Source organism: Saccopteryx leptura, chromosome 12 (genome assembly GCF_036850995.1).
Source record: "Saccopteryx leptura isolate mSacLep1 chromosome 12, mSacLep1_pri_phased_curated, whole genome shotgun sequence".
Lineage (NCBI taxonomy): Eukaryota > Metazoa > Chordata > Mammalia > Chiroptera > Emballonuridae > Saccopteryx > Saccopteryx leptura.
Genome location: NC_089514.1, coordinates 47,794,012 through 47,801,252, shown reverse-complemented (window position 1 = coordinate 47,801,252; position 7,241 = coordinate 47,794,012).

Below are 7,241 nucleotides of genomic sequence, written 5' to 3'. Positions count from 1 at the left end.
TACAGCTCTTTTTGTTAATACATTATTATATTTATTATTAACACATCATTATATTGTTTTTAGACAAATATACCCAAATAAAATAGATTTCTCAAAAAGAAGTGTGATATTAAAGAATCTGATTATAGAAGTTAGCAAAAGTTAGGTGCAAGTAAGAAAGCAAAATCACAGCCTACTCGCAAATATAATGAAAGTTATTTAAGCTTTGGTTTCACTTGGACCGAAAGTGAAGATCATCCTTTACTACTGTGTTTAGCATGTGAATATATAATGGGAAATGAATCATTGCTTCCTAGTAAATTGAGTAAACATTTTAAAACTATTTACACTCTAATTTATAATATAAATCTGTAAGTTTTTTCAAGAGATTGTCTGAACAGCAAAGAAAAGTAGCAAATTCTTTTAAAAGTATAATGACTGTTTCTGATAAAGCTCAAATCACTTCTTATCAAGTCTCAGAACTGATAGCAAAAAATATAAAAGCTCATACTTTAAATGAGTCATTTATTTTGCCTGCATGCAAAAAAATGGTCATGACAATGCTAAGAAATAAAGCAGCAATGAAAATAAGCAAGATTACTCACAGGCATATTATAGAAATGTCTTCTGATACCAAGAAAAATGTATGCAGTAATAAGCTTCAGTATTCAAATTTTGCATTGCAAGTTGATGAGTCAACAGACATTACCAATACGGCACAACTCTTAGCATTTGTTTGTTTTATTAATGAAGATCAAATAGTAAATTAGTTTCTTTTTTACAAAGAATTAGGTGTGTCTACAAAAGGTGAAGATGTTTTAAACATTTTGAATAACTATCTTGATAAATGGTAGTTAACATGGAAGTCATGTGTAGGCATTTGTACAGATGGTGCCCCTTCCCTGGTAGACTGTGATAAAGGTCTTACATCTTTTTCTAAAAAAACAAAGTGAGAATGCTATCGTAACTCACTGCTTTCTTCATAGGGAGGCCTTGATGGCAAAAACATTGGGAGAAAAATTAAGAGAAGTTTTAGATCAAGTTGTTTAGATGGTAAACTTTATTAAAACAAGACTGTCAAATTGCATTTATCTGAAAAGCTTTCTATCAATATGGATTCACAACACAGACGGCTGCTTTCACACACTGAGATGAGGTGGTTGTCAAGGGGAAAAGTACTTACCTGTGTACACGAGCTACAACAAGAACTTGCGGTTTTTGAAGAGATCAAACAGTTACATTTTTGTAACCTCCTTTGGTGCAAACTTTGGATTGCTAGGTTATAGTATTTGGCCAATATATTTCAGCAGCTCAATATTTTGAATACTAGCATGCAAGGGAAAGAAGAGAATATTCTCATATCCACTGACAAAATGAAAGTATTTCAGAGAAAGCTGCAGATTTGGAAAAGAAAAGCTGTTGAAGGGAATTTGGAAATGTTTCCATTGGTAAATAACACTTCATAAATAAAACACTTCCAATAGGAGTTGAATATTTAATAAGTTTAGAAGAAAAATTGGGTTTTTATTTTCCATCACTTAACACTGAACAACACGATTGGATTAGAAACCCATTAATGGAAGCTTCAAATGATTTTGGCTTAACATTAACAGAAGAAGAAGAACTGGCAGCTATCCACTGATTGTGGATTGATGATTAAACATAAGGAATTGTCTCTTGAAGTCTTTTGGATTTCTGAAAAAGAAGAATATATGATAATATCTAAAAAAAGCTTTGAACATTTTACTACAATTTTCAACATTCTATTTATGTGAATTAGAATTTTCTACCCTCAACACAATTAAGAGTAAAAAGAGAGGAATTCTTCAGTGTATTGATGAGGAAATATATGCCCAAATATCAAAGAAATTGCTAGGACACATCAGGCTCATATTTCTCATAAACATAAGAATGAAAAAACTTAACACATTCACGCTGGGACCTGCCTAATTTACTAAATTTAACTAAGAATGTATCTATATATATAAAAAGATAACTTCTTTGTCATTTTTTTATTTTTAACCCCTTTTTTACAAATTCTAAAAAGCATAACTCAAAAAATGTAACAAATTTTTTAATGTCAGAATAAATTTAATTTTGTTATATTTATTTTGTTTATCATAAAAGCATATTTGGATATTTTTTCTTTAATATTTGACTTAATTATTATAACATATTTCTCAGAAATTTGTATATAGTGTACCTACAATTATTTGTAGGACTTTAAATGCGCCCAGACTTCAATAAGTTTGAGAAACACTGCCTAAACAGATCAACACCAATGTCAGCTGAATTCCCTGAAGATGGATAGAGAATACTCGAGCAACTTGATTTGTACAAAGTGTTCTCCTGATTTTGTCTTTTATTTTTTATTTTTATTTTTTTTATTTATTCATTTTAGAGAAGAGAGAGAGAGAGAGGGAAGGGGGGAGGAGCAGGAAGCATCAACTGCCATATGTGCCTTAACCAGGCAAGCCTAGGGTTTCGAACCGGCGACCTCAGCGTTCCAGGTCGACGCTTGATCCACTGCGCCACCACAGGTCAGGCCTGATTTTGTCTTTTAAAAAGACATTGAAAATTTATTGTAGCTAGCAAAAGGAATAGTTTATTTTTTACTATTAACCAGAGCAAAATAGGCATGTATAGATGTGGACTGTGCGTCTGCCAGCAAAATTCTAAAGATAAGTTTCTTTACTTTTAATTAAAAGGTACTCTTATTGAGAAATGGCTCTCTGATTATTATCTGAAAAACTGTTCCTTTTGGAAGTCATTTAAATACATGAGGTCAAATATTCAGAGGTATGGCCTCCATAGAGGCCAGCTAGGGCTTCGAGCCCTGTTGCTCTGGCCTTAGCTTATCCTGCTGCCTCTTTCCCAGGCTGTTTTATTCTGTTTTCTATCCCCTTCTGCATGGGTTTTCTCCAGTGCCACATAGGCAAAACTGTAGCTCTTACCCCCATAACTAAGGCTCATACTCCATCAAAAACCCAGTCTTCCCACAGTTTTGGTATCAATGTAAATCTTTGTTCTTCTACTTGCTGGGAGACTTTATATAAAATTAGTATAATTTCTTTCTTAAATATTTGAGAGAATTTACCAGTAAAGTAATCTATGCCTGAAGTTGTCATTTTGGGAAATACAAATGTAGTTCACTTTAATAGTAGTATGGACTATAGAGGTTATCTATTTCTTTTTTTAAACTCTAATTTTTTTATTTTTCATACAATATTGACATACAATATTGATATACAATATTATATTAGTTTCAGATGTACAACCCAGTGATTAGACATTATATAACTTACTAAATGATCACCTCAATAAATGTAGTGCCCATCTTACACCATACATAGTTACTATGATATTATTGGCTATATTACCTATGCTGCACTTTCTATCCCTGGGACTATTCTGTAATTACACGTGTGCATTTAATTCCATCAACTTTTTCACTCACTTCCAATGCCCTTCCCACTTGACAACAGTCAAAATGTTCTCTGTATCTATGAGTCTGTTTCTGTTCTAATTGTTTGTTCATTTTGTGTGTTAGATTCCACACATAAGTGAAATCACCTGACATTGGTTTTCCTATGATTTATTTCACTCTCAAAACCCTCTAGGTTCGTTTATGTTGTTGTAGATGGACAAGATTTCATTTTTTTTATGGCTGAATTATATTTTATTGTATATAAGCAGCACTTCTTTATCCATTGATGAATACATTGGTGGACATTTAAGTTGCTTCCATATTTTGGTTATTGTAAATAATGCTGAAATGAACATATGAGTGTATAGATTTAGTGTTTTGGGTTTCTTTGGATAAATACCCAGAAATGGAATTGTTGGGTTCTTCTTTGTATCATGTTTTATAACTTTGTTTCAAAGCCTATTTTGTCAGGTATAAGTACTGCTACACTCAGCTTTGTTTGTTTGTTTGTTTAGATTTTTATGAAGTATCTTTCTTTTAATCCCTTTACTTTCAGTCTGTGCATGTTATTTGATTGAAAGTTAGTCTTGTAGGCTGAATATATAAGGGTCTTCTTTTGTTATCCACTCAGCCTCTGTAAGTCTTTTGGTTGGAGTATTTAATCCAACTGCTTTTAAAGTATTAGTTGGTAAATATGTGATAACTGCCATTTCATTGTTTATATTATCTTTTTTTTCTTCTTCTTCTTCTTCTTCTTCTTCTTCTTCTTCTTCTTCTTCTTCTTCTTCTTCTTCTTCTTCTTCTTCTTCTTCTTCTTCTTCTTCTTCTTCTTCTTCTTCTTCTTCTTCTTAAAGAAGACTAGATTCGTTGATGAACTCTAGCTTTTTCTTGTCTGGAAATGATAGCTTTCCTGGGTAGAGTATTTTTGGTTGTTAGTCCTTGCTTTTTATCATTAGGAGTATTTTTTGTAATCCCTCTAGTCTGCAAAGTTTCTGTTAAAACATCAATTGACAGTCTTATGGGAGCTCCCTTGTAAGTAACTAACTGCCTTTCTCTTGCTGCTTTTGACATTGTCTCTCTGTTTTTAACCTTTGACACTTCAATTATGATATGTCTTGTTGTGTACCTTTTTGGATTTACCTTGTTTTGAACTCTGTGCTTCCTAGATTTGTATGTGTATTTCCTTCCCCATGTTAGAAAAATTTTCAGTCATTATATTTTTTCCTAGGTTTTCAATTTATTATACTCTCTCTTCTCTTTCTGTTATCTCAATCATGCATATATTGATATGCTTGAAGTTGTCCCAGAGGCTCTTTTTACTATTCTTATTTTATTTTGGGGTTCTTTTTTCTTTTTGCTCTTCTCATTGGGTATTTTCTGCTTTCTTATCTTACAGATCCCTGCTTTGATCCTTTGCTTCATCTATTTTATTGTTGTTTCTCTGTAATATAGTCTTTATATCAGTTAATATATTTTTTATTTCTAACTGGTTCTTTTTTATGTTTTCTAGTCCTGTTTTTATGTTTCCTATCTCTTTGTTGAAGTTCTCACTAAATTTATCTACTCTTCTAATTGAATCAAGTATCCTTATAACCAGTGTTCTGAACTCTGAATCTAGTAGACTTTTGCTTAGTTCTTTTTCTGGATTCTGTTCTGTTCTTTCATTTGAGACATTTCTTTGTCTAGTCATTTCTTAAAGCCTTCCTGTATTTATTTCTACATATTAGGTCGATTGTCTATGTCTCTCAGACTTGGTAGAGTGGCCTTACATAGTAGGTCTACTGTAAGATCTAGTGGTATAGCCTCCCTGATCAACAGAGCTGGACATCTAGGTGTGCCCCTCACCCCCCCCCCCCTTTGTGGACTGTGTACACCCTCCTGTTTTAATTGAGACTTGATTTCTATTGGCATGGAACTGGGAGAAATTGACCACCAGGCTGACTGGCTGTGAGGACTGGCTGTGAGGACTGGCTGCAACCACCTTAGATAATCAAGAGTGCAGGGGCCAAGCCACAGAGCAGGACTTACTTCAGTGGGACTCTGGTACTTGCTGTGTCCTGCTCAGCTAGATTTCAAGCAGTTCTGAGTGATAGTTCTTCTATAGTCTAGCTGTAATTTTATGTGGTTGTGGGAGGATTGAGTACCCCATTTACCTATGCTTCTATCTTTTGTTGGTTTTTTTTTGTTTGTTTGTTTTTGTTTTTTTCTTTTCTGAAGCTGGAAACGGGGAGAGACAGTCAGACAGACTCCCGCATGCGCCCGACCGGGATCCACCCGGCACGCCCACCAGGGGCGATGCTCTGCCCACCAGGGGGCGATGCTCTGCCCCTCCGGGGCGTCGCTCTGCCGCGACCAGAGCCACTCTAGCGCAGAGGCCAAGGAGCCATCCCCAGCGCCCGGGCCATCTTTGCTCCAATGGAACCTTGGCTACGGGAGGGGAAGAGAGAGACAGAGAGGAAGGAGGGGGGGGGTGGAGAAGCAAATGGGCGCTTCTCCTATGTGCCCTGGCCGGGAATCGAACCCGGGTCCCCCGCACGCCAGGCCGACGCTCTACCGCTGAGCCAACCGGCCAGGGCCTATGCTTCTATCTTGATTGCGACCCCCATTGTCTATGTCTTTCTGGTTGAACTTTGATAGTTTGTGGCAGGAATAGGTCCATTCCACTTAAATTGTTGAATTAAATTCTTATAATCTCTTATTACTTAAAAATATCAATATATCAATAGAAACTTGATTAATGTCACCTCTCACGTTACCTTTTGATGTATTTTGACCAACAAATGATTTAAAATTTTTATTTTTTTGTTTTATAACAATATAACAATTCTTATACACATATATGCACAATTTTTTCCAAGCCATTTATTTATTTAAGGAATTAGGTTAATCATTCTGTAGCATGTTTCACAATTTACATTTAACTGATTGCTTTGTCTTGAAACTATTTAACATGTTTCTCTTTCCTTTATGTTTCTTGCAATTGAACCTAGAGGTTTGTCAATTCAGGCTCAAATTTGGGAAGAATAATTTGTAAGTGTTTTGTTAGCTTTCTTTGATATTACATCATGGACACATAACAATCTGGTTTTTCTTTTTTATTAAGTGAGGGTGGGGCAAGGCAGTGAGACAGACTCCCACATGTGCCCCAACTGAGATCCACCCACCAAGCCCCTACCTGGTGATGCTTTCCCTATCTGAGGCTGCTGCTCTGTTGCTCGGCAACTGAACTATTTTAGCACCTTAAACAAGGCCATGAAGCAAACCTCAGAACTCAGGGCCAACTCACATGAACCATTCAAGCCATGGCTACAGGAGGGAAGAGAGAGAGAGAGAAAGGAGGAAAGGGGAGGGGTGGAGAAGTAGATAGTCATGTCTCATGTGTGTCCTGACTGGGAATTGAACCTGGGACTTCCACACCCCAAGCCAACACTCTACTGCTGAGCCAACTGCATAGGGCCTGGTTTTTCAAAGATTTTTTTTTCAGTTGTTGCTAGCTAATCCATCTATTATTAAGTAACTATGAATATTTTATGTGAGTATTACATATGGTAAAGATTGTAATCTAGGTCCATTATTTAATTTGGGTTTATAAAATGATGATTTTGTAGATCTATCATTCTCTTTGCTTTATTAGTTTGACTTCTATAAAAGATGTTAACCATATCAAATATTTGACAATTTAAATATATATAATTAATCCTTTCTTTTTATTTGCCAATTTGCAAAATAATGAGTTATTACACCATCACTCCACAAAAATAGAGTGAGCATAAGTTAGGCTCCAAACTGAAACACTTATGAATGAAATGGGGTGATATTAATAGTTGCCCTAAGA